The sequence below is a fragment of the Monomorium pharaonis genome, chromosome 2 (assembly GCF_013373865.1).
Source record: "Monomorium pharaonis isolate MP-MQ-018 chromosome 2, ASM1337386v2, whole genome shotgun sequence".
Classification (NCBI taxonomy): domain Eukaryota; kingdom Metazoa; phylum Arthropoda; class Insecta; order Hymenoptera; family Formicidae; genus Monomorium; species Monomorium pharaonis.
Window position 1 is genome coordinate 17,055,426 of NC_050468.1, and position 24,398 is coordinate 17,079,823.

The 24,398-nt window shown below is 27.6% G+C and overlaps 1 protein-coding gene across 6 annotated transcripts in view; it reads right to left on the minus strand.

The window, feature by feature from the left end:
• Positions 1–3,069: 3,069 nt before the first annotated feature.
• The window catches only part of LOC105836137, a 285,642-nt gene continuing 264,313 nt past the window's right edge, over positions 3,070–24,398 (minus strand). The window contains exons 11-13 of one of the 6 annotated variants that reach the window (XR_004962298.1): positions 15,152–15,849; positions 4,190–4,349; positions 3,070–3,337 (exon numbers count right to left, since the gene is read on the minus strand). The gene's annotated coding sequence lies outside the window, so the exon portion shown is untranslated. Of the gene's footprint in view, positions 3,338–4,185; positions 4,350–12,974; positions 15,850–24,398 lie in introns of those variants that run through there. The other 5 variants (XR_004962299.1, XR_004962301.1, XR_004962300.1 and 2 more) reach the window with 5 other exon arrangements.

The following is a 24,398-nucleotide window of genomic DNA, read 5'->3' on the forward strand; positions in this document are numbered from 1 at the left end:
ACATGAAAAATATAAAAAGACTTAAATGTAAACGTGCAAGCAATCCTGTAAAAAGTTTTAACATCCTAGCAACCAGTTTAAGTATTCCATATAATTATTTTTAATAAAATAAAAAATTGTGTAACAAAATTATATATATACATACACATACACACACACATATATATATCGTAATGATGTAAACATATATAATATTACAAATTAAAAGATATGTTAAATACGGAATACGGCTTTGGTATTAAATAGCAAATGTAAAATACCAATAAAAATAGCAGAAAAAGTTTAATCACAAATAAATGTCCAATAGTAACGTGGTGAATATTATTTATCCTATCTAAAAAAAATCTAAAAAAAAGTGTGATTAAAAAAGTAAAGAATGAGTTAGAATAATTTATAATGTTGCATGATGCGCATTTACGGTTATCAGATCAAAATCGTTACTTTTAATATTCAAATAATTAATATCCGTAATTAAATGTAACATTTATGTTTGTATTTTATTTATGTTTAAAAAATTGTTTAACAATAAAATATAATATTGTGAAAAATAAATCGCATTATTTCTTAAGTAAATATTGCCCGATATTATATAGTATAAAACAAAATAAATAAAAATTTATATTTTTAAACATTAAAAATCAGTGGCAACAAAATAACTGTCTAAGGCCCATTTCTATCAACGTAGATTAACTTTAATCTCGGTTCAACTTGACCTTTATCTTTTTCTAATTTTTGGAATGAGATAATAAGTAAGTTAAACCAAAATTAAAGTTAATCTATGCCAGTAGAAACAGGCCTAAGAAAGAGAAAGACTTGAAAGATTTAAATCCTGCACTATCAAAAATTATTCAATATTTTATTTGTGTTGTTGTCTATAATATTGATACTCAAATAGAGCTGAAAGTTATATCTAACATTAATCATAGATTACCATTTTATGGACTGTACGGATTTAACGGTTATCGATTGGCGAATGGACTATGATTCTAACCATATAGTCTTTTTTCATTTCTTATACGTTGCCATAAAGAAAGTAAAAATCGTGAGAAACTTTCCAGGCGACGAACAGAAGACAGATATAAAACACAGTTATATCAATTTCGTCTGGGTTGTGACAATAAACTCGACGCCAACGAACTCTGCAAAGAACTTTACATCCACTTAAAAAAAAACGTAGATAAGAAAATAATCGTGCTAGATGTGTAATAAAAAATGTTATTCTAATATTATCTTACAAGAGAAAATGATATTTACTACTTTCTATTTTTTGTGTGACAACTTTATTAATAATTAATATTTTAAATTAAAAACTTAACGATTATTTGTTAATGTATTGTTTAATCCATTTCACTGTTTTATTTAATAAACAGTTTTGTTATTTTTTTATTATATTATTATAAAAATCTCACTTACATAACCTTCTCATTCAAGAAAGTAGGAGTTTAGTTTTAGGTTAAAGGAATTAAGTTTCTTCATAAATATAACCGATGATCGTGTTGCTCGGTAGATGTAATAGCGTCCTTTCGGGACATTAATCCAGAGTCTTAAAACATGTTCAATTCGCAGAACGTTCCTCAATGTGCTTACCTGCGAGAGTATCTGTGAACGTCTTTTCCCCTCTCTATTTATCCTTTTTCTTCTTTCAAATATTAACAAAAAAACTCTAAGGATGTAACAATAGTTTGATCTTAATGAAATCAAGATTTAATTAGCCATAAAGATAATAAGCCAATGAAGATTTTACTTTATATTATATATATATATATATATATATATATATATATATAATTATTAGAAATCTAAAATATTCAGATTTAGTATAATGCCATCTTTTTTAAATGTAAATATTGTTACAAATAGAAACATAAAAATCAATAAAATATTAAATATTATGAAACCAATACCTATACATACAATATAGTACAATTTTCTCTATAAATTATATTCGCGAATTAAACGTTTTACCTTTTAATGCCTATAAATTCTAAATACAACAATTTATTCGACAGTATTTCTATATTAATATTTATACATTAATCTTATCCATTAAATTAGCAAATTAGATTGTTAAACAACAGCTTTATTGTAAATTAATATTTATAGGTATATTCAAAGAAATATTTTATTCATTTTAATGCTTTAAAATTTTTCGAATTCTTTTAGTAATAATTGATAGAAAAAAGTGTATGCCCTATTATTTTTATGCTATTCTGGTTTTATTATTATATAAATACTTGTAATGTAAAAATTAAAGATTGATGGCAAAACATGTTCAAAGGAGACTAAATATCTTTGTTCAATAAGATGGTGAAGAAAGAAGATGAGGATTTAATATCATATTATTGTAACATCGTCGTCTTTTAAGGTGCTTTGTATCTTGATCGAAAGTTTAATATTTGAATTTAAAAGCCGTTTTACTTTCGGTATACACGGCTTGCAAATAGCTGCACCACTTGGCTAAGCATAAACTAAAACGAAACTTTGAAGAAACTAGCATTTGCCTGGACAAAAGAGAAATCTCTTTGCACAATTTACAATGGCTTACTAAATATTTTACAGACCAACATTTGTCTGCCGATCGTATGTCTGGTGACCCCGTATTTGTGTGTTTCGAAGTTTTGTATAAAAAGTTCAACAATGCCACGCTGCACTGCGCGAATGTTTTTTTTAAATTACATTCACCTAAAATGAGAATTTACCATACAAATTTATTTGAAGTACAATTTATCTATGCATTTTTCTTTGTTTGATTAAATAAAATGCTTGTTAGTTTAAAAATCGTATGTGAAGCGCTTGCAACTGCTTAAGATCATTGAAATTAAGAAAATTGAAATTAAAATCCTTTATTTAATACTATCTTGCTATCTAATTGTAAGTTATATTGTTACTTAACCACAGTTTGTGTTTTTATTATCATTATTAGTTTTAGCAAATAAAAAATAAATAAAAAATTTCATAAATAGAAATTTAAGGAAAATTGCAAAGTTTTAGAATATAATTATAAAAGCGGTTCTCACTTATAAGTAAAAGAAATATTTCAATTGTAATAAATTACAGTACTTAGGAGAGTTTCGATTTTGATCGTGTATTTTTATGGAATGCCATCATGATGTTAATAATTAGAGAAGCGAGACAATTACAGCATCCGTGCGTTAAAGTGAATCTGGGCGTGTCTGCATTCTTCTGCGTTTGATTAATCGACAAGTATTTAACTAGTGATTATTTATCATCTCTCATCCTCTCCCGTCAACGGTTCACATTGTCCTCCGGTGCACTCAATGTCATCATGCGATGCGCTTTCGTGCGTAATCCACTGCTGGCTGTATTAAGCATCGTCCTTAAACGGATGGATTTTATGTGTGTACTTTACGAAAATAGGATGTGTGTTACAAAAAGAAATGGTTTTATATAGTATTTTTATATAAAATAGTTACAGAACGTTTTACGATAAAAATACACATTTTAAGTAAAGTACTTTCCCTATAATAACATTGTTGTTTATAAAATATTTAATTTGTATTCCAACATCATTTATTTCTCTAAATATTGTGTAACAATGTTTAATATTGTAATAATGTTTAAAAAATATTTTTAGAGTAATAATTTAAATAGATAGAAAAAGAAATAAATAACTTTCTTATAAGTATAAGAAATAATTTCAAAAATTTTAATAGATAATTCATATTATTAATACTGTAATATATGACAAAATTGATTCACCAACAATCAATAAATATGGAAATTTTACGTGTGCAATAACAAATAAAGTTAATTACATATAGGTAAATATATAACACTAAAGATGAGTACTATATTTTCTATTTAAAAAAAGTCTCTTACATGCTTTTGTTCTTTAAAACTCTCAAAAAATTAGTAACAAATGTATTATTACCAAAGAAAATATGACAATATTGCTAAAGCAACAATAAAATATTTTTAATAATAATTGGTTATGTTCTATTCTTTCATTCTAAAATATTTTGTATCTTACATTTTATTTTAAATTTTTCCTTAATTACTTTATAAGAAAAAATAAAACAAAAATGTACAAATAATTTTTCTAGTTTTACAAATTGATGCAAAAATATGAATAAAATTCCAAAACAACGACTCCGTCGATCATAATGTCAAAAACCACGCGAATATGAAAACACTAGAGGAAAAAAAAAGATTAAATGTACGTACTTACTCTAGTTATGCCACGGTGAAATATGCATCCTCTTCAAAACCGGCGTACATTTACGTAATCATAGATATTTCATGTATACGATCTTTCGAGCGTATTGAATTTTACACAGAATTTCATACTGTGCAGTACATCTAAATTCTGTCTCACGTATACATCAATCCTGAAAATATGTAACAATATAGGAAACATTCTAATAAAAGTTTTTTTCAATAAAATTACTTATTTTATATGACATAATTATATTTCTAAATTTTCCAAAATTGTATATATTTTTTATTAAAACAAAACGCTTCGTTATTTGTTTTAATATATAACATGCAAGACATAATTTGAATGAATTTTATGGGAGAATAATTAATTATTTCTGTGTCTAAATAATAATAAATCAGCTTTTAGGATTAAAAAAAGCAAAAAAATTATATTTTGTATAATAATAATTATTGAATACAAAATTTAATCTAATATATTATAATGTGTGTGTGTGTGTGTGTGTGTGTGTGTGTTTGTGTGTGTAGATATGTATATAACAAAGCAATTATATATGGGAAGTCTTTTATTTAAATAAATTTAATAATTTATTATCCGCATGATATTGGGAAAGAGCATTTCTTAAGTTTTCAGATACTTGTGCTTTCAAACTGTTTATTTAATAACTCACAATTGCTTTACATATACAGCTTTGAAGTGAGCGCACCTCGTTTAGGCGCGATTAATTCTTGACTCATAATTTACAGCAGTGATGTAAGTGCGAGGGGACTTTATCATATTAATCAAGTCTTAACCATTATCGAAGTATGGTTTTATATATAAACAGCTATACAACTTACGGCTAAGTTAATATCATTTCTTTTCATGACTGGTTCGAGCAACATGCCAAGTCTATACCGCTTTATTTCATATCCGATGCTAAGTTTATTTACATGTTCAAACGTGATTAAAATCAAACATTGATCACAAATTATTTTTTTCGTGTACAATATTCATTTCACGTCTAATAATGTTCCTGATTCAATATATAAACAGTTGACTTTACTAAAGTTAAATATAATTTGCAATTGCAGTGCATGTATTGATATAATTAATAATTCCTCTTCAATTCCAACACAAATGATAACAATTGGATTATTAACAAGTGATAAACTATTATTTACATAAATAACGGAACAATAATATTTAAACTACGACTTCTTATTACTTTTTACTACAAATTTATATAAAATTTTAAACGTTAATGGATACAATTTTATAACACATGCAATATTTTTCTTATATCGCAAAAATAATTTATGACAAGTAAAGGAAGAAAATATTCACATAAATAAGAGAAAGTCATCAATATTAGCATATTATCATTACTATTATTAAAACTATGTAACTTGTAGAAGAAAATCATGCAAATTTTATTTTTGCTTTTAAAGTTTTTAGCAGATTTTATATGTCTAATAAAGCCAATGTATTAACTATGGGTTTTAATTTCTTTATCTAAGCAGATGTCCACATCAGTGTTAATACAATGTAATATTTAGTTTCTAAAAATTAAGGATGCCGCTTTAAAAAATCTATGCTAATATTGATGACTATCTTCTAATATTGCAACGTTATTTTACATCATCTTGATATATTTTTAAAATTTCTATTTACGTAAAAAGATAATTACTCTCATGTACCCTGCGATCTGTTGATATCGAACATTATTTCCACACATGCTGGAAAATTAAAATAACTCATTATTTACTTTGAAACCTGATTCATTCGATTACGTTTGCGTTGCATAATATAAATTAGAAAGAGTTCTAGAGCATTTACCAGTATTATCGTATTACGGAGACATGAAGACAATACAAAAACAAATTTTGACTCGACAAATCTTCATTGCGACCTCGTTTTAATTTTGTCATAAAGTTTCGGAACGTGAACATCGTCTCTATTATTACATAGAATATCCTGTTTACGAAAATTGTGCGCTCCGAGTGTAGTACTCACATTGATACACTCAGTGCATCCGTTCACAATAGCAGCCCCATATAATATCTATATATGTAAAACTTGACTGATTTCTGTGCCAATATAATTTGGAACTTTTAAAATTTTAGTACCATTGTGAGATTAGACTGATACAAAAGCATTTTACAAATTTATTCGCATCCGGTCTATTAAAATTGTTCGTCAATGTTTGTTTTATGAAACTTTATTAAAAGTATTAGGCATCAAGAATAACCTGCTCAAAAAGTAATACAAGGTTATAATTTGATTCTTTTTGATATTATTATTGATTATTAATTATAAGAATTAAAATCTACATATATATAAGATTATATATATTATAATAAGAGGATAAAAATTAAGATAATTTAAAAGATAGCATTAATAATTTTAATAATAAAATTTGATATACATATACTTCTCATTTAATTCTAATGTTAACCTAATAATTTTAACATCCTATTTTAACGTTTTACTTATAAGTATATTTAGCGAAATATTTAATATATCTTTTAAGATTTATTAGTTATAAAATTTATAATATGAACAAATCCGTCTTGCAAAATTTTACTTGTTTCAATTTTTTTACTTTAAAAAAAAAATTAGAGGCTACATTTCTTGAGACACACACTTGTATGTCTCTTGTAGCGTTTTACACGATTCTAATAAATGTGATAATACGTTTCAATCTGTTCCTCAATTTAGCGCTTTCGAACCTGCGCTGACGAAAACTTGATCCTACAACTATAAAATTTACCTCACGAGGTATTCGAGAAATGTGATTGGCGCAGGTCGGGTTACGAAGCCACGGGAAGAATGTGCAATTGCAGTTGGTCAAAAAGTGACCCGAATCGGCCAGCCCAATGCATTGGTGCAAGCTTGACGATCGTCGCTCGGTCCATGCCGTCCAAACTTCGTCAGCCGGTCGAATTTTTTTATACGCTACAGAAGTAGAGCATGCGGGATAAAAACCAGGCATGTAGCTACCGGAACTGCAGGATTTATCACGAACACGACTGCATGTACAGTCTGCTCTCAAGAGCTCTGCAAACTCAGAATTTTTCGCGATTGAGCTGTCTGCATAGCTTTGAAAGTTTCCTACAGCAATTTCTATAAAGATCTTTTATGTCATTCGTCATTTTTTCTTCTTTTTCTTTATAATAATCTTTGTGAATTGAATAGCTAACACGTATTTATGTCGCAGTCGCACAGCTGCCATCTCCAGATAGAGTAGACTAGAGGAATTTCCATCATCTCTATATTATGGTAGCATATAACAAAATTCGAAAGCCTGAAGTTTATTTTAAATGAAACTTAATAAAGGTAAATATTTTTTATGCCTTCAACATTAATATAATGCAAAATATTATATTTCAAAGATAATGTTACTTAATTTGTTAATGATAAATATTTAATTAACTAAATATCCAATTAACTTTCAACTACACAAAAGATGAATCTATTTTCATAATTACGTTATAATTAACTGGCAACTTAGAATAAAATTACACCAGTTATAATATCAATTAATAATTATTAACAGCAAAATAATCAGAATAATACATTTTTGAAAGCAGTATTAGTGTAATTTTGTCAACGATTCAAGTTTCAAATGCGATTATTTCAAACTTTAAATTGTATACTAATAATATATTGTACAAATTCTGTATATTAGTCTTTTTTTCATTGCAATTTGCGCAGAAAAATAAACAAAAAAAGAAAAGAAAAAGAAGAAGTAACTGGCGATTGATAACGAAATTCGTTTTTACTGTAAATCGACGAACTGCGAAATAACTGAAATTTTCTTGATCCAAATTGGCTCACAGGTTGCCTTTTTTGTTTTCTTAGTCATTTTTTTTCATCTTTGGAGTTATGTGTTAAGCGGATATTGCAGTATGATGTGTGATCGATTTAAGCGCAAAGCAAAACTCATCATCGTGATACTGTAAATGTGAATAAAATCTCTCAGTTTGAAACTTTTTCAATTAAAGCATTCCTTACTGACGGTAGGAATATTTAATCTGACTTTCTGATGAGAAATAACCTGTAAAGTTTTTTAAGTTTTAAATTAAGATATTTTTTTACAAATATAGTTCAAATAATATGACGTGTTCAAAATACATTTGATAAAATTTAAATTATTATATATTTGTTAGACGTCGTATTAAATGTAATATTGCAAAACATTATAATGTCTTTTTAATTTAATTTGAGTGGATATTTTGTCCGCAAAATTCACTGTAAATACTTTAATTTGATCATCTTCTTTGAGCGTCATTCTTGTCTAATAGTACGAGTAATATTTCTTTTCATGAGAGGTTCATCAAATAATTCTAATTAATATTCTATAAAATGGCAACAGCAAAAATTAAGAATAATTTTTATTTATCGTGTAGAATGTGAACTTTTCAAAAATAACTATAAATATAATTACTATAAATTCGTAACTATAAATATCTGTTTAAATATATAAAAGACCTTCTAAACAAATTTCTCCCATTTTAGTATTTTCGTCTGTACCATAGACTTCATCGTATGTATCAAGTGTATTCATACACTTGAAATTCACTTTAAATGTAATGTACAAACAACTGCCGTACAACAGCGTTAGACACGATTGGTACGTTCGACTAATATCATGGCAGTGTGTGAAACGATGGTTGATAAGGATGATATAGAGCTCAGAGCGTTACCAGTGATAAGAGAGGATCGGTCGCGACTCATATCAGGATTCCTCGTCACGAAACGATTAATCCTTACAACGACGCCCTATAAAGTAATCCTATCAAGTAATTAGATCTTAGGAAATTTGACAAGATTGGATTATACCCAACCAGCAATTTGCCTACGATTAATGATGTTATTTACAATATTATATCCATTTAAACATTTTTGTCAATTCAAAATATAGATCTAAAAAATAAAATATATTCAATAAAACAAAAAATTGTGCTTATAACGTTAGTTTATCATATTAAAGAAATAAATATTATTTTCAAATAACAAAAAATTAAAATAGATATCAAATTTCAATATTTAATCATAAACTCCTTTTAAATTTCTTGTATGTTTTAGATTTTTAGAATATTAAAAAATATGTTAATTTTATAATCTTCGATATAGAGCTTAGTTGTAATTATCAAACTTTAAACCGTTTTTATTTATTGAAGTAATAAACACACACTTTAAAGAAATATTATACTATCTTTCGAAATATAATACGAGCATGTTTCATCGACAATTTATCTTTTAGTTTTAATTTTACAAACTTATGACCAATAATTTTAATATTTGTACCATTTTTCGCATTTAAAATAAATTGAAAAATTTAGATTTTAGTCAAATTTTATTTACATAATTAAATTTAATACGTAATAATAATAAAATTTTAATTATTATTAAATTTATGACACAAATTATTCTGTCTGAGATACATTATCTAATGGCAGTTTTGACAGAATATCTGTGCATGTCGTGTTTCAGAATAAAAATATATATCTGAAACGTCATAATAATTCGATATTTATTTTCAATAGACAAGTCTAATTGATCTATTATTCAACGAGGTTAATGGCGATGAGGTTAATGGACGAGAAGAAGTACCGATCGTGCCTAATAATACTCGTGGGATATAGCTGTAGGAGAATCCCCTTGGCACGTTGCTCGTGACCTTACCTCACATATCAGAAACGATTTACGAATTACAGCGGCTCGAGATGGCTATACTTTCGCCACTTCGTAAACTTTCAATCGATCTCGTTAATGTTTGTCTACCGCATCAGCAAAATATTTAATAAGATAACAAGAAGGAACGCCATATTTACATATAAAAATATATCTTATCGTGATTGATGAATGTATCTATGTATAATACATGTACATATTATACGAATATAGATAAAACTTCTCTTAACATAACGCCGCGATTCGTTTGATACGTTTCCACACATCACAATTTTCTTGGTAATCCGACGTAATTACGGTAAATAATGTAATACCACAGAAGTGGAATGGTCCAATCTGGAGAATATCCAATATTATATATTCGCTTTTTGATTTTGTTATAAAGTTCTAAGTTACAGTCTTTTTGTTATATCGTAGCATTTACAATATTATTAATTTTGTCTTAAAAGCAAACTATAAGCATTCAAATAATTTTCCATATAGGATACAATACTATAGAAAAATCTTTATAAAATAAAAATTCTTTTTTGAACACTTAACATCTATAATTACAAAATAACATGTAGATACAATAAAGTATTAAATCTCATTCTCTTATATCTTTTTGTAAAGTGTGATTTCGATAACACCATTTAGAAATAATGATTATAGATTAATTTGAATCGCTTGACAGCATTATTTCTACATAAACGAAGTTGATTATTTACTTAAATCTCTGTCATCTTTGAACACGGTGCCGTTCTTATTAAACAAAACACGCTTTATAGAAAAGAATGGATTCTGAATGCAATTAAATATTCCACGAATATATAAGAGGCTACACACCAGTCTGTTTGTGCGGAAAATTGCATGACTTTCCGTTAACTAGGTCGAGCGTTCGGTTGCTCTTAGCAAACAAGCAGCGAATCCTTGTTGGCACTTACGTCAATACGTACCGCGAATATTGGATAGTCTGCTTTGAATAGTAGAGAAATACGCCGTAAGGTAACTAACAGAAAGAAAAGAAAAGAGGACTCTCTCGGTACTTCCTCGACAAGAAGAAGCATCTTCCTCGGCTATGTCCAAATTGGACCCATCCTCTTCCATATTCCGTACATGGTGTCCTGAACGCGCTGCATGCGAAAATACTTTTCTTTTCAGAATACTGCAAGTACTATACGAATATGTATGCACTTGTTACACGCGATGTATGCATGCTTGCAGAAGACTAGCAAAATATTTGTTTCTCTGTTTACGCCTTATTTTCCATGAGATATTTTCTTGCGCAGCTTATTATTACAATTTAATAATTAAAACTTTCAAAATAGAAATTTTAGGTTTTGAATTAAATTGCTAACAAGTAAGTACAAAAAGAAACTTGATACATTTATTGATTAATTATTAATTAATTTCTTCTTTGAGAAATTTCGATTTATGTTTAAATACAGAAACTGTATTTGTATTTTTATTCATATGTTATAAATGCCAATTTCATAACTTTTTTAAATTTAATGTAATATCGTGGCAGTTTGATTCAACTAAAATTAATTACAGCGCATAGAAAACGGGTCATTATCATATATTGTCGAACTAATAGACAAATATCATTCGATTCGCAATGTAACATACAATATATATATCATAACAAGCGCTATATAATACGTTAAAAATAATTAATTAGTTTAATTTTTTCAAGCGCATTTAAAGCTGCAAGATTAATAACGTTATTTAATAACATCTTAATTTTAATTAAAATATGTTAAAATTATAACTCAATATTTTAACATTTTTATCGATTAAATAATTTATTTCCTTTATCCTAATTTTTTTTATAAATCATCACACAGCTATTACTTGTAGGGATTGAATCCCATACACTACGTACCTTCAGGACACCCTGTACAATTGTATCAGTCCAAAACATCTCTTCGGGGTCGTTATTCGGATTCTATCTATTACCTGGAAGTTATAACAAGGTTGTTCTACTTGAGTTTATTCGGTTGGGTCATGCAGACTTCGTTCGTTAGTTTCGCTTACGTTTCTTCGCATGTAACTCGTTCGGCTCTTGTTTCATGCTCTTTTCCACTCTCTTTCGCTTTACTCTGGCGCGATGTGGTGTGGCGAATGGCACACAAATAATTCAGTAGTATTTTGAGTGTAAAAGCACTTCTGAGCCAGAAGTCTCGCAAAATGAAATTGCAATACAGAATAACAGTAAGGAAGAAAAAGAGATGAGAAAAGAAAGAGAAAAGAAAAGAAAAACAAGAAATAATGGGATCGAGAAATATATTTTCGCGTTACTTTGCATCCTCAGACGCAGTGCATTTTCAATTATTGATTGACGTATGATAACTAAATCTGCATAAACCGATAATCACATCTCTATTTGCTGATATTTGATTGAATCGCAAAAGAAATCTTCATTTTTTGAGTAGCAATCGTACAAGTCATATTGGTAAAAGAATCAAAAGGATATTAGTTAATTAGATAATTAATCTTTTGTCGTGTTTCTTTAGAAAGACCTTTATTAATTTTTTTAGAGAGAAAGTATTCTTTATCTTAAAATTTAAACATTAAAAAATAAAAATGTAAAAAAAATTAGATATTAATTTAAAAAAAAGTCAAATGGAGAAAATTTTATCATCAAGAATATAAAACTGTTTATAAATTCGTATACATTTTTACTTTTTTAAAATTAAAAAAATATTTCAATTAAACTTATTAATTAACAATTATAAAAATTTGAAATTTATATATTTTAAAATAATTTAAAATAATTGTGACATAAAATAAATATTTAAAATAATTACTTTATGTCACAATTTATAAAAATATTACCATTAAAATAGTAATTAAAGAAACATTCCAGTTTCTTGTAAAAAATTTTATAAATGTTTATAATTATAAACACATGATGCAAGTAATAAATTTAACCTTCCGCAAATTACCCTAAGTCATATTGAAGCAATTTTTCGATTTTAAATTATTCGATAGATAAGAAACAAAAAAGATTGAATTCTTTTCTTAAAAAAGGTGAGAAATTATGCCGTCATACTTTGTACAGTGTCAGATAAAAATCAAATGGATATAACCATATACGTAGGTAGTCTACAATTTTTATTAAAGTAAGTAGGTCATGTTTTTTTAATTTTTAGCTTTTATTTTAATATTTAATGTAAATAAAAGTTTTCATCATATATAATAGATATAAAAATTCAAAACAGACCTACATTCAAGATGAAAAGATGGTCTGAGAAAATTGCGTTCTTTTCGCGAGCGATAGTAAGATTTATTTTATGGTGAGCTTTTTGACAATAAAAGTAAAGAGGTCAAAAATGAGCGAGATGACGAGAAAGATGCTGACGAAGATTTAATTCAATGCAAACTCACTTGTACATCTTGTGTGGACAGTTTAAGCCTGTTAAAACACTGAAATCTGTCATTTACGAAGTCTTACAATTTCAAGACGAAGACGTACCCGCGCGTTTGATAAGTCAAAAGGAAATGCTGTGTCTTTTGCAATTGGAAAGCCAATAAAGAAACTTTTTATTGCTGTTTTATGCAAAAAAATCCAATTTACAAAGAGCATACACTTTTTTGTAAAGAATATGCATTACGAATGTAAATAATGCGTTATAAATATATTATTTTCTTCAAACAACTTTTAAATAATTATTTCTAAAATAAAATACTAATTTTTTTACAAAAAATAATCTCTTCTACCAAACAGTTATACATTTTGAAGTAGGCACCATTAAATTATTTGTTGTAAATACTAAGTTTATATGAAGCTAAATGACTTTTATACACCATGAATTTCTTATTGCAGTACATTTTGCCGATTCTGCCTCAATTCAGATATACAAAAAAAAATGTTTTAGATCATATAATATTGCACAATAATATTCTTAAATGTTCAAAGAATATACCATAAATTTTTAAAGATTTTAAAAAATTCTCTTTGAAAAACTCTTTGAAAAACATAAATGTTCACCAGTGTCCTAGGTAGCCAAGTCTAACACTAAACAGTCTGAAAATCAGGGTGGTCTGCGAAGGAATAATATAAAAATTTTGGTATTATATTTACTATCTTTAACGTTGTATATAAATTTCTATGACTATTAAAACAGACTGTTTGAATTTTCTTGCTTATTTTAGTCTCGAAAATTGAAGAGCAAACAAAGGATGTAATAATCGTTTGAAGCAAATTGAATAATTTAATTCGTGGAAAATGGTGGTTTGTTATTTGCTGTTAATTATTTTCTGTATTACATTTTACTGCATGAATCTTCTTCTATAAAGTTTTCCTCTACAATGGCAAAACGTGCCGAGCTTCCTGTCGCGATATTTGCTGATACTCAGAACTGTCCTACTTGCCTTTTCTTTTCTAAAATAACGCTTACGGTAAAACCTAGGATAATGTATACAGTGAAAACTTTTGGTGAATATTTTCTCGAAAGAAGAAAGTATTTCATAAATTTAAATATAAAATACTTCATAAATTAATTGTCAATTTATATTATTCCAAGTGTACAAATTAAAAGAACACAATAAACTTTATTTTATATTGAACAAATATTAAATAGTAAAAATATTTTTAAAATTCACATTTCTTAACCCTACATTGTTCTTGTTCAATAAAATAAACATTAGTGTTCTTGTATGAATACCATGCCAGGCATATTATATGTGTGTCATTATATTAGAGCCACAATTTTCTTAAATTATATTGAGAAAATCGTTAAGAAAAAAATAGAATTTAGTAAAAGAAATACAAATAGTAGACACAAAATAAAACAGTAGTTTATGTTGCGGCAGCATATTTTATAAGCACAAAAGAATCATCGACATTCGTCGATCTATCGTGATAAATCAATAAGATAACAGTGCAAGTCGATTGTACGTATGCTCTCACCGTGAACATTGCGTTCAGAAATATCACACTTTAACACTTTCAAAGCCTTAATAAAAATTGTATTGAACGAAATTGAAAGAAATTGAAGAAATTGAAAGAAAACAACTATACAAATATACTCTAGAAGGTTGTAAATAAAAAGCTGAATAAGTTACAGAGTCAATTTTTATACCACATTTATGCAATTGAAAAAGTCAAATGTGAACCGAGTGTTCGCTTCATACAAGAGCAATAGAGGGTTTAAGAAAATTAACGTATTACACACAATTTATTGAAGATACTTCAATATTGCATGCTTCGTAATATAATTAAAGATTTACAATAAAACTTAAATTGTTACATTTTTAACAATGGTAATTCTATCTATTTCTCAGAATATCGTATAAAGAAATTTATCTCACCGGTACGTCACAGCTTTCAGCGGAAATAAAAATTTGCTTCGAAAGAAAAGCATTTTCTTCTTGTAGATAAAGTTCTGGAGGAGCGTATACTGCGCAACCTGCCATTGGCTTCACCATCGCAGCACTCGTCTTGTCTTATCGACACGTCGATATTCCTCACTATCAGCCGGCGATGAGCAAAGGACGTTGAAGTCTTCGCAAAGAGTTTTTCTCGACTTATCTGAACGAAAGTAAATTAATAAACTGTACACTAGTGGCCCACTGTAATAAATTTTTCTCTCGATGAAGAATCTTCTGTTCGCCATCTTCTCGAGATCCTTGAAAGTGCCTGTTCTAATTTTCATCTGTTATTTCAATTCACATCGGAATCATCACTACGAGTTTGCAATTTTCAAGCTCCTCAAAATTACGTATACGCACGAAAAAATCCGTCTTGAATTACTAACATTGCGACGCGAAAAATCGTACGATTATTGTTCGGTATTATTGAAAAAAGTTCAAATTACGCGATGCGTTTTTTACGTGCACCGGCTCGCCAACGATAGAGGTGATGGCGCGTAAACTCGATAAAGAATATACAATCATTGCACCGAGCTACATTGCTGCATCTGCGCATCTGGCCTGTCCACGCCCGTTCCGCAACGTCTCATGCCCTGCGAATGCATCCGAATTGCGAATCCAGAAGTTATAGGAATAATCTGTAACAAAACCATAAATTTGTGCGTTTTTTAATTATTAACTGAGATGCGTTAGACGTAGCAAAATTAAATAAATTAAACAATAATAATTGTAGCTTTTATTGTTTCAATTGAAAGAATTCAATTGAACTTGTTCTATATTTTTATAAATATCTGGCAATATAACTAAAATATTTTTTGGAATATATTATCCTTTAAAGTTTTTGTCTGTTTTCATAAAATGTGAGTTAATTCACTGTTGCAATTAGCCCTTCAAACCTTGATTACACTATAATAGAATTTAACATATTTTTTCTTAATATAAATATGAATTGTTATTTGACGTATTTTTGCCTGCTAAATATAAATTCGTTATTAAAACTAGACTATTACATTACAATTTTATTGGAAATATTTATTTACACTTATAATGCAAAAACATTTTAGTGGGATAGTGTATTACACAGAGAGAGAGAGAGAGAGAGAGAGAGAAAAAGATGTATTTTTAAATTATTATATCTTAAAAACAAAAAATCATGACAAATCAAAATATCTAAAAATTAAACGTTAATACTTTCACATGGCAGTCTTTTTTGTCTCTTTAATATCATTTCTTCTCAAAATTGTGAGCTAGTAGTCAAATTTTAATAATGGATGTTCAGCAGGCCAAAATATGTCCGAAATAATTATTCATACTCGTGTTGCAAAATAGTATTATTTGTACGTTATTTCTCTTTAAAAAAAGGTATGTAATAAGTTGTTTTCCGCGATTGGTTCTCTTGCTTGGCTCACTTTGTGTTGCTAGAATAAATTTCAACCGTTTGACAATTGAACATTGAGATGTATTGTGACTGTGAAAATATAGCTTAATTATACTACTCATAAACAACACAGTTATTATAATTAAACCCAATCCGGTGCCGAAATTTTCTTTCATAAGTAGATTCTTTTATAAGTAGACAAGTAGATTGGACGTAAAGCTAATGTTTCTCGAGTAAATATCAACATTAATCAAAAGAACCACTAGAATATTAAAAGTTTATAATCCTAAGCTTTACTTTCATTTGTAAATTACGCTAGAAAAATTATATAAGGATTGGCAGAATACACTCAAGCATTATAATTTTTTTGCAACTTTTTCGTAGAATTACACAAATAATATTATTAAATATCCAGAAACATGCCATTTTCCATTTTGCAACAAGTTCTTATTGTAATTACTTTTATTATAATAATATTTAATATTTTTTATTGTTAATTTTGGTAATTTTTCATATTGTCTTAATAAACAAAACTTAAACTAATTCCTTAAACAAATTCCAATATGATTAATAAAATAAAATTTTATTATCTTCTTTTATTGTTCTATTCTTTTATTGTTATACTTAATTTTCGTATAAAGCCAGTTTTATAATTGATAATACAAGAACAGTTAATATTATGATGTTTTTATTACGAAAGAATTAAATTCGAGATTCAATAAAAAAGCTATGCATAAAAAACAGACACCGTAATACTTAAATGAGTTGCATGGTGTAACTTTTATTTAGAAGAACCACCATCTTATAGCGTATCGTTTACTCCATCTTCAGTTATCTTGCGGCGTAACCATTTGCTTTCCCGGCTTAAAAATCGTGTACTGCGAGCGAACGTTTTTTGCGAGGAAAAAAAGCTCGTGTTACCATAGTCTGGCTTTGTGCATTTGACTCACAGAAACGGTTATTTCCTTTATCCTTTATCTCTTTGCCGGAAATTCAGTCGCGAAAACCACTGTTTACACGATCGATGGTAATGCGGGATGTACCTATACTCACTCACATGGTTGATGCGAATTACGTATTAGGATGGTGAGAGGGTGGCGGCGGATGAGTGGCGCTGTATAGTTTAAGTACGTTTCATTTGAATATATTAATTATTCATTTTACATGCCGCGCGGAAGCCACGTATCGCGTTAATCCTCGCGCGATTACCGAGTATGTCGAGCACGATTTTGCGCCGATCACGATTCATTGCGTGCATTTATGCGTGATGAAATAATTTGCACAACGTCGATGGTAAACTGGTATTCTAATTAATAACTTTGATTAATCCTTATATTTACGATTATTTCCTTTTAAAGAAAAGCTTCATAACATTCTGATGATTGCATTCATTTAAAAAAATCGAAATTAACGAGATTAGTTGTTAAATGTACCACGGGCAAATGTTTAAGTTGAACTTAGGAACGATTTCAGAGATATGAGGGTTACAAGTGTTTGAAATCAATTAACGCATTTATTATTCTTTGTTATATTATTTGTATCTATTAATTATTTTATTAACATCGTACTCTGAAGTTTTTAAGTTGGGGATAATAAATGTAAAGAGAGAACTTCATAATTCAAAGCACTTTGATAAGTAAGAAGCAATAATCTCACTTTACTCATGCATCCTAATAAGTAAGATTTTCTTAGGATAAGAAAGCTTAAATCAAGAAATACATAAAAATTTCCCTTAGGAAAGATTTATGTCTTGATAAGATTTATTAATTTATGTATCTATACTTTCTCATAAAAAATTCATAAAAACAGAGGCTGACTTTCAGCCATATTAAGTCAGCTATATTAAATTTTGCTGATTTCTCTCTTCAAATTATCCTCAACTTAAAAAATTACAGCATAAAAAATTAACAAAAATAATTAATATACAGAAAGTGCAGTAAGAGATATAAATCTTATGTGTAACTTGATTTTGAATTTGGACCCCACATCTTTAAAAGTTCTCATACCAATTAAACATTTTTTAATGATCAATGTTCCATCATAAAGTATTATTTGATATCCAATTAGACTAAAATAATTTGCAAACCGCAAACAGGTATAAAAACCTCTAATTTTGCAATTGCTCTTTGGCTCAGTTTTATCTAATTTACATACAACTGTGTAAAAAAACATTTAAGATATTGATATAAATCTGATAGAAGATATAGCGACAAATATTGTAAATATATATATTTTCAAGCAAAAGTTAATTAGTTCAGTGGTTTTTAAGAAAAAAGTAGAACAAAAAAACATTTAGTCTTATTAGGCTTATTTTAGCCTTATTATAGCCTGTTATACATCCATTTTCTAAATCAAAGAACCAAAGAAAAAGTATAAGAATTATTCGACAAGAAATTGAAAGAGTAAACTAATTTTCGAAGAGAGAGAGAGAGAGAGAGAGAGAGAGAGAGAGAGAGAGAGAGCTTAACGCACTAGAATCTTTTGATCTGTGTATTCTTGCAAGCAATTGTTAAATTACTGGTAGATTATTTAAATTTCGTAAAATTACTTTAAGAAAAAATTTTAGCTATAAAGATTTAAAGAAAAAAAGAATATTTTAAATATATTATAAAGATTTAAAATATATGTAAAAAAGAAAATTGATTTTTTATTCTCTAAAATAGAAATATATCTTATTAATATATTTCTCGAATTATAAATTTTAAAACCAGTTTAGATTTCAAACAATCTCAGGTTATTACATAGAATTTCATATTATTCCAGATACTACAATCTTGTCATATTCATCCTATAGCTTAACAACATTCGTATCGAGTATTGAGTTTATCAAGAAGAATTTATTATAGAAACAAATCATACATAAATAATTTATTAATATTAGACATTGTATTAAATATCATAACAAATATTATTGACAATATATCTTGTATGTCATTGAAATAAATTATAAGATTTAAAGAGATAGATGAGTTATATAGCTTTCGAACAAAATTATGCTCACTCTATTAATACTCTGTATACAATGCATACACACATAATATCAGTCAACATTATTAACATTTGTGATTTATGACATAATAATCTGTCATAGTCAATTGTATATTAATTTCAATTGATAGTCAATAAATGCATATCGAGAGATATATACAGAGATACAGCTTCGACTATTCTATACTGTAATTATCCGATGATTATGTCAGCCGTGTATTGCTGTAGTAAACAAGTAGGTCATCAATATCAGTGTGTCATCACAAGCCGATTATGGATCACTTTAAGGTGACGCATGACAATACTAACAAGTTTGTCCATAGAAAAATTTATATTCACATAATATTTCTTTAACCCATATTAATATTTCTTTCATACATCTATTTTACGCAATTTTATTGTGCAATAAAGAATATGTAACATGCATATAATGTTAAATATAATATTTAAATTATGTATATTATGTAAATTTTAATGTGGAAATAGACTAGACCCATGTAAAACTAATTTTTGAATCAAGTTATTAAATCTGTAGGACACACAATAATATAATTTTATTTCGTTCTTTTATTGGCATAATTTTCTGATTTATGCAAATGTCAAATAATTTTAAATATTTATCAAAATGTAGAGACATACTAATTGATGTAATTTCATTTTTCAATTTAAATTTTATAATTTAAATTTCAGTTAATATTTGCCTTCATTTAAATATTGTTAAACACAATGTTATTATATTACGACGAAGAGTGAGAAAACTATTTTTTTTACAAAAAAAGATAGTTCAAGATCGAATAGGTTAATAATTTTCACAAGCAATTCCAACCTTTTATTCTTCGCGGTTCATCGATGCACCATTCCGGTTATTCCACATCGTCGAAGATCATTCGCAAAATAAGTTGCTCATATATCCACAATATCCATGTGAGCGGAAACCATTTTTTCGCACGTCACCGCATCGCACTCGTGAAAATAATAATATTTCCGTGAACAAATACACATCACTTTTCTGTGTTGGAAAAAATAATACTGATGGGACGAAAATAAATTTCGATTAGCTGTGCTGCTGGAATGGGAGAGAAAAAGGTGGTGGTTCCACACGGAAATGCCGATCGTTGCGACAGATAGGGCGAACAGCTCGCAGTGTAATAGATATTTAAATCCTGCGGTTCGCGAAAGCCGATGCGTTGTGGTTCATAGTGATGTTGAATATCGATATTATTTCGTTTTGCGACAGCGCGTGAGCGTGAGCGGAAATAGGAATGAGATTATTGGTGACAATGTTACACAGTCCACCATACAAGCCATAATGTACATTTTAATAACTCGTTCTCTAACAAATTGTTATAAATTTGATTACAAAATTATATAATATGACGCGTTACAAATAATTAACAAAATTATATAGGGGAAGCCTTTTCTATTGGAAGCAACGTCAATGACCGTGAAAGCTTTAAGTCTAAAAATTATGTAATTATACATGACGTCACAAATAATTAAGTTAATTAATTAAATGTTTTTAAAAATGTTTGTAATGCTTTACAAACATGTATTAATAATTGTGTTTTAATTAACTTTTTAAAGATGTTATTTTGATGAATACTGGAAAAGTCGATTCTAGTTAATTGATAAAAAAAAATACCAGTAAGGAAGAAATTTATTTAATTTATTTCATTAAATTTATACTGTATAAAAATTGCATTTAAAATTTCTTAAAATATAGCTAGAAGAACTTTGAGAGATACAAAATACTTGTATGTAACAAAATATGTTATACATATACATAAACATATATACAGAATATATAGCATCATCCAGACACGTTACACTCCATCTCTGCAAAAATTGCAGCTGTTGCAGGGTTAAACGGGATAATAAACTAATGTACAAAGTGGTTACAAAAAGTTACATCGTGTTGAGTGTTGATTGTAAAATGTTGATTATGATTGTATTGCTATCGCGTAAAAAGAAAACGTGAATATATGTTAAAAAAGTATTTTATACAGACATTTAAACCATTCTCAAACTTTTCCTCAATGTACATATTAAGAAAAGTTTTCGTAATATTTTATCATTTTAAATTTATAATAATGTATTATACCAGATTTATAAATATTTTTTAGATAATTTTATAAATAATTTTGTATTTATACTTCCTATTTTATAACTTGTTCATAAAATCAACTATTCTAAATCTGGTATTTTTAATAAAAAAAAAGTTAACGTTAATATTTTGATGTGCGGAAAAAGATTTATGTAATAGAATATTTTGATTTTAACTACAACAATTCAACATGTACGAGTGTGTTATGTACATGAGGTATTACATGTTAATAATAATAAATATTAGTAATTATTAATAACAATTAATTCTTTATTTTAATACCATTATAAACCAGTAGTTATGCAATTAATATATAAATAATTAAAACCCGTTCAAAATACATAAGCGAATATCAGAAAGTTTTTTTATAAAAGTTCACAGTTTCTTTGATCTAACAATGCAAACATACATACATACACATATACATAAGAATTGAGTTTTTTGTTTTTTAAGCGGGTATGCATTTATTTGTGAAGTCGACATTTTTTATCTTACTTCCGATTGACAGTTCAAACGAATGTCGCAAAGGATTCGTCAATACAAGCACGATAAGCGTATCCAGTATCTGTGTATTTTTTCCTCTTTTGATTCCCTTTCGGGTTTCAGATTCCTCTTTCCATCAAGTGAAACAATAGAACGATATGTCAACGGACTTTCGTCAAATATAACTGACAATTCTACGTTTCAATCGCAATCAAGACTATTTTCTCTCAATTTTTGAAGATAAAAATTTGTAAAGGTATTAATATAACCGGCTTAAAAAATTCAACTTTAAAATATTAAAACGCTTTTCTATTTGATATCAAATTCTATATTGAGAAACAATATCGTTTTCAATTATTCACACGTTTGTAGAATAATTCAAATACAATGAAATCTCTATGTTTCACTAGTGGTGAAACTGAAAAACGGCCAACTTAAACAGGTGATCAACTTACAGAGAAATGTATAAAAATCATATTGCAAAATCAAAGTTATTCACATATTTTATATTGGTTTTATATTGGTTTAATACATGTACATTAATATAATTGTTTGTATTTCTTATAATTATTTTTTATTGGAAAAAAATCGCTGATTTTAGTTTGTCTGGAAACTCTTTTAGTATATAATTGTTCGTCGATTGCACTGTGCAGTTTAAATAAATCCGTCATCACTTGCGGCTGATGAACAGATGAATATTGAAGCAATTGTTTTACATGATACAAAGCATCAGCACGCGTAGGAGGCGGTGTAATATTATCACTTGCTCCGTCATCATCCGTGGATTCGTCGTTGTGATACGCTGATTAGAATATTAGAACCCCGGCACTTAAGAAAGAAAAACATTTTGTTGTTTATGATTTTATTATTTGTAGTACGCTGTTTTCTTTTCCTCTCGCTATTATAGTTCTTGTCCCACATATCGATAATTTCAAGTCTGTTTTTTCCTATGTTTCAGATCGTGGATTTTGTGATTTTAAATTGTTCAGCAATTTTTCTTTGACTGACGCCTTCATCCAAGATCTAAAACCTCCTTTTTTTCGATTGTTAATTCATTTAATTTTTTTCGTTTTAAAGTCATTTTTATTTTTATACGTACAATTTTAACTGTAAGAATAAATTAATTTATTAATAATTATTAAAAATCTTTACTTTTTTCAAGTATGTAGAAAAAAATTAATTACCGAAGAAACTTTATAAAATACAGGATAATATCATGTGCGTGCAAAAGTCGAATGGCTACTAACTATTTACTTCGAGAAGAGGGCATGTGTATATGTCAGAATACATTTACATAAGATAAATTGAAACTTACAAGTTTGTTATTAAGAATTGTAAACATTGATGTCACAAAGTACAGACAACAAAAAATATAAATATATAAAAATCAAATTTCTAAAAACGGCCAACATACACAGGGTAAATTTTATACAAACGTAAAAAAAAGATGGCCAAGATACAAAATAGACAGGTGGCCAACTTCAAATTAATACATTTCTAGCTGTTCCATGAAAATACGGTCAACTTACACAGGTGGCCGAGTTATAGAGGTGGCCCACTTGACAGGTTTTACTGTAGTTTCATATAACTAAATTGCTTTTTTTATTTTTGAAAGTAATCAAAGTACAATCCTGGAAATTTCATTCGCACATTAACAATTTTAAAAAATTAGTAATTAATAGCAATTTTTTTGTTCTTTGTTTTCCCTTTGATACAATTTTTTTTAATTATGACATAATAATTGAAAATAATTATTCAAGTTGCAAAATAGGTGTTGGATGTAATATGCTCTTATAAAATTTTTATTTTTATGTATTTAGTTTCAAAAATTCAATTGTTAAAAATCTATTATTATGTTTTTCCTATGTATGTTTTTATACTAATCAAATACGAAAACTTATTTGTATTTGATTATTCTTATTTCTATTTATTTTTTGTACAAGTTATTAGTATGTTAATAGAATTTCCACTATAGTTTAGAAATCATCTAACAATGAAAGTAATGCATTTTTCAATATTTAATTTAACTAACTAAAAAATCAATACATAATTTGCTCTATAATTGCATCTATTACATTTTCATTACGTAAACAGTACTCTCATTACTTTCTTATCTCAAAGTGTACTTATTTTTATGTGTACGCACGCTTTCAATGAATCTAATGAACACTTTACAGTTTTATTGATTCTCCACTCGTGGTACTTGGGCTATTTGGGCTGCGGCCAAGCGTGGC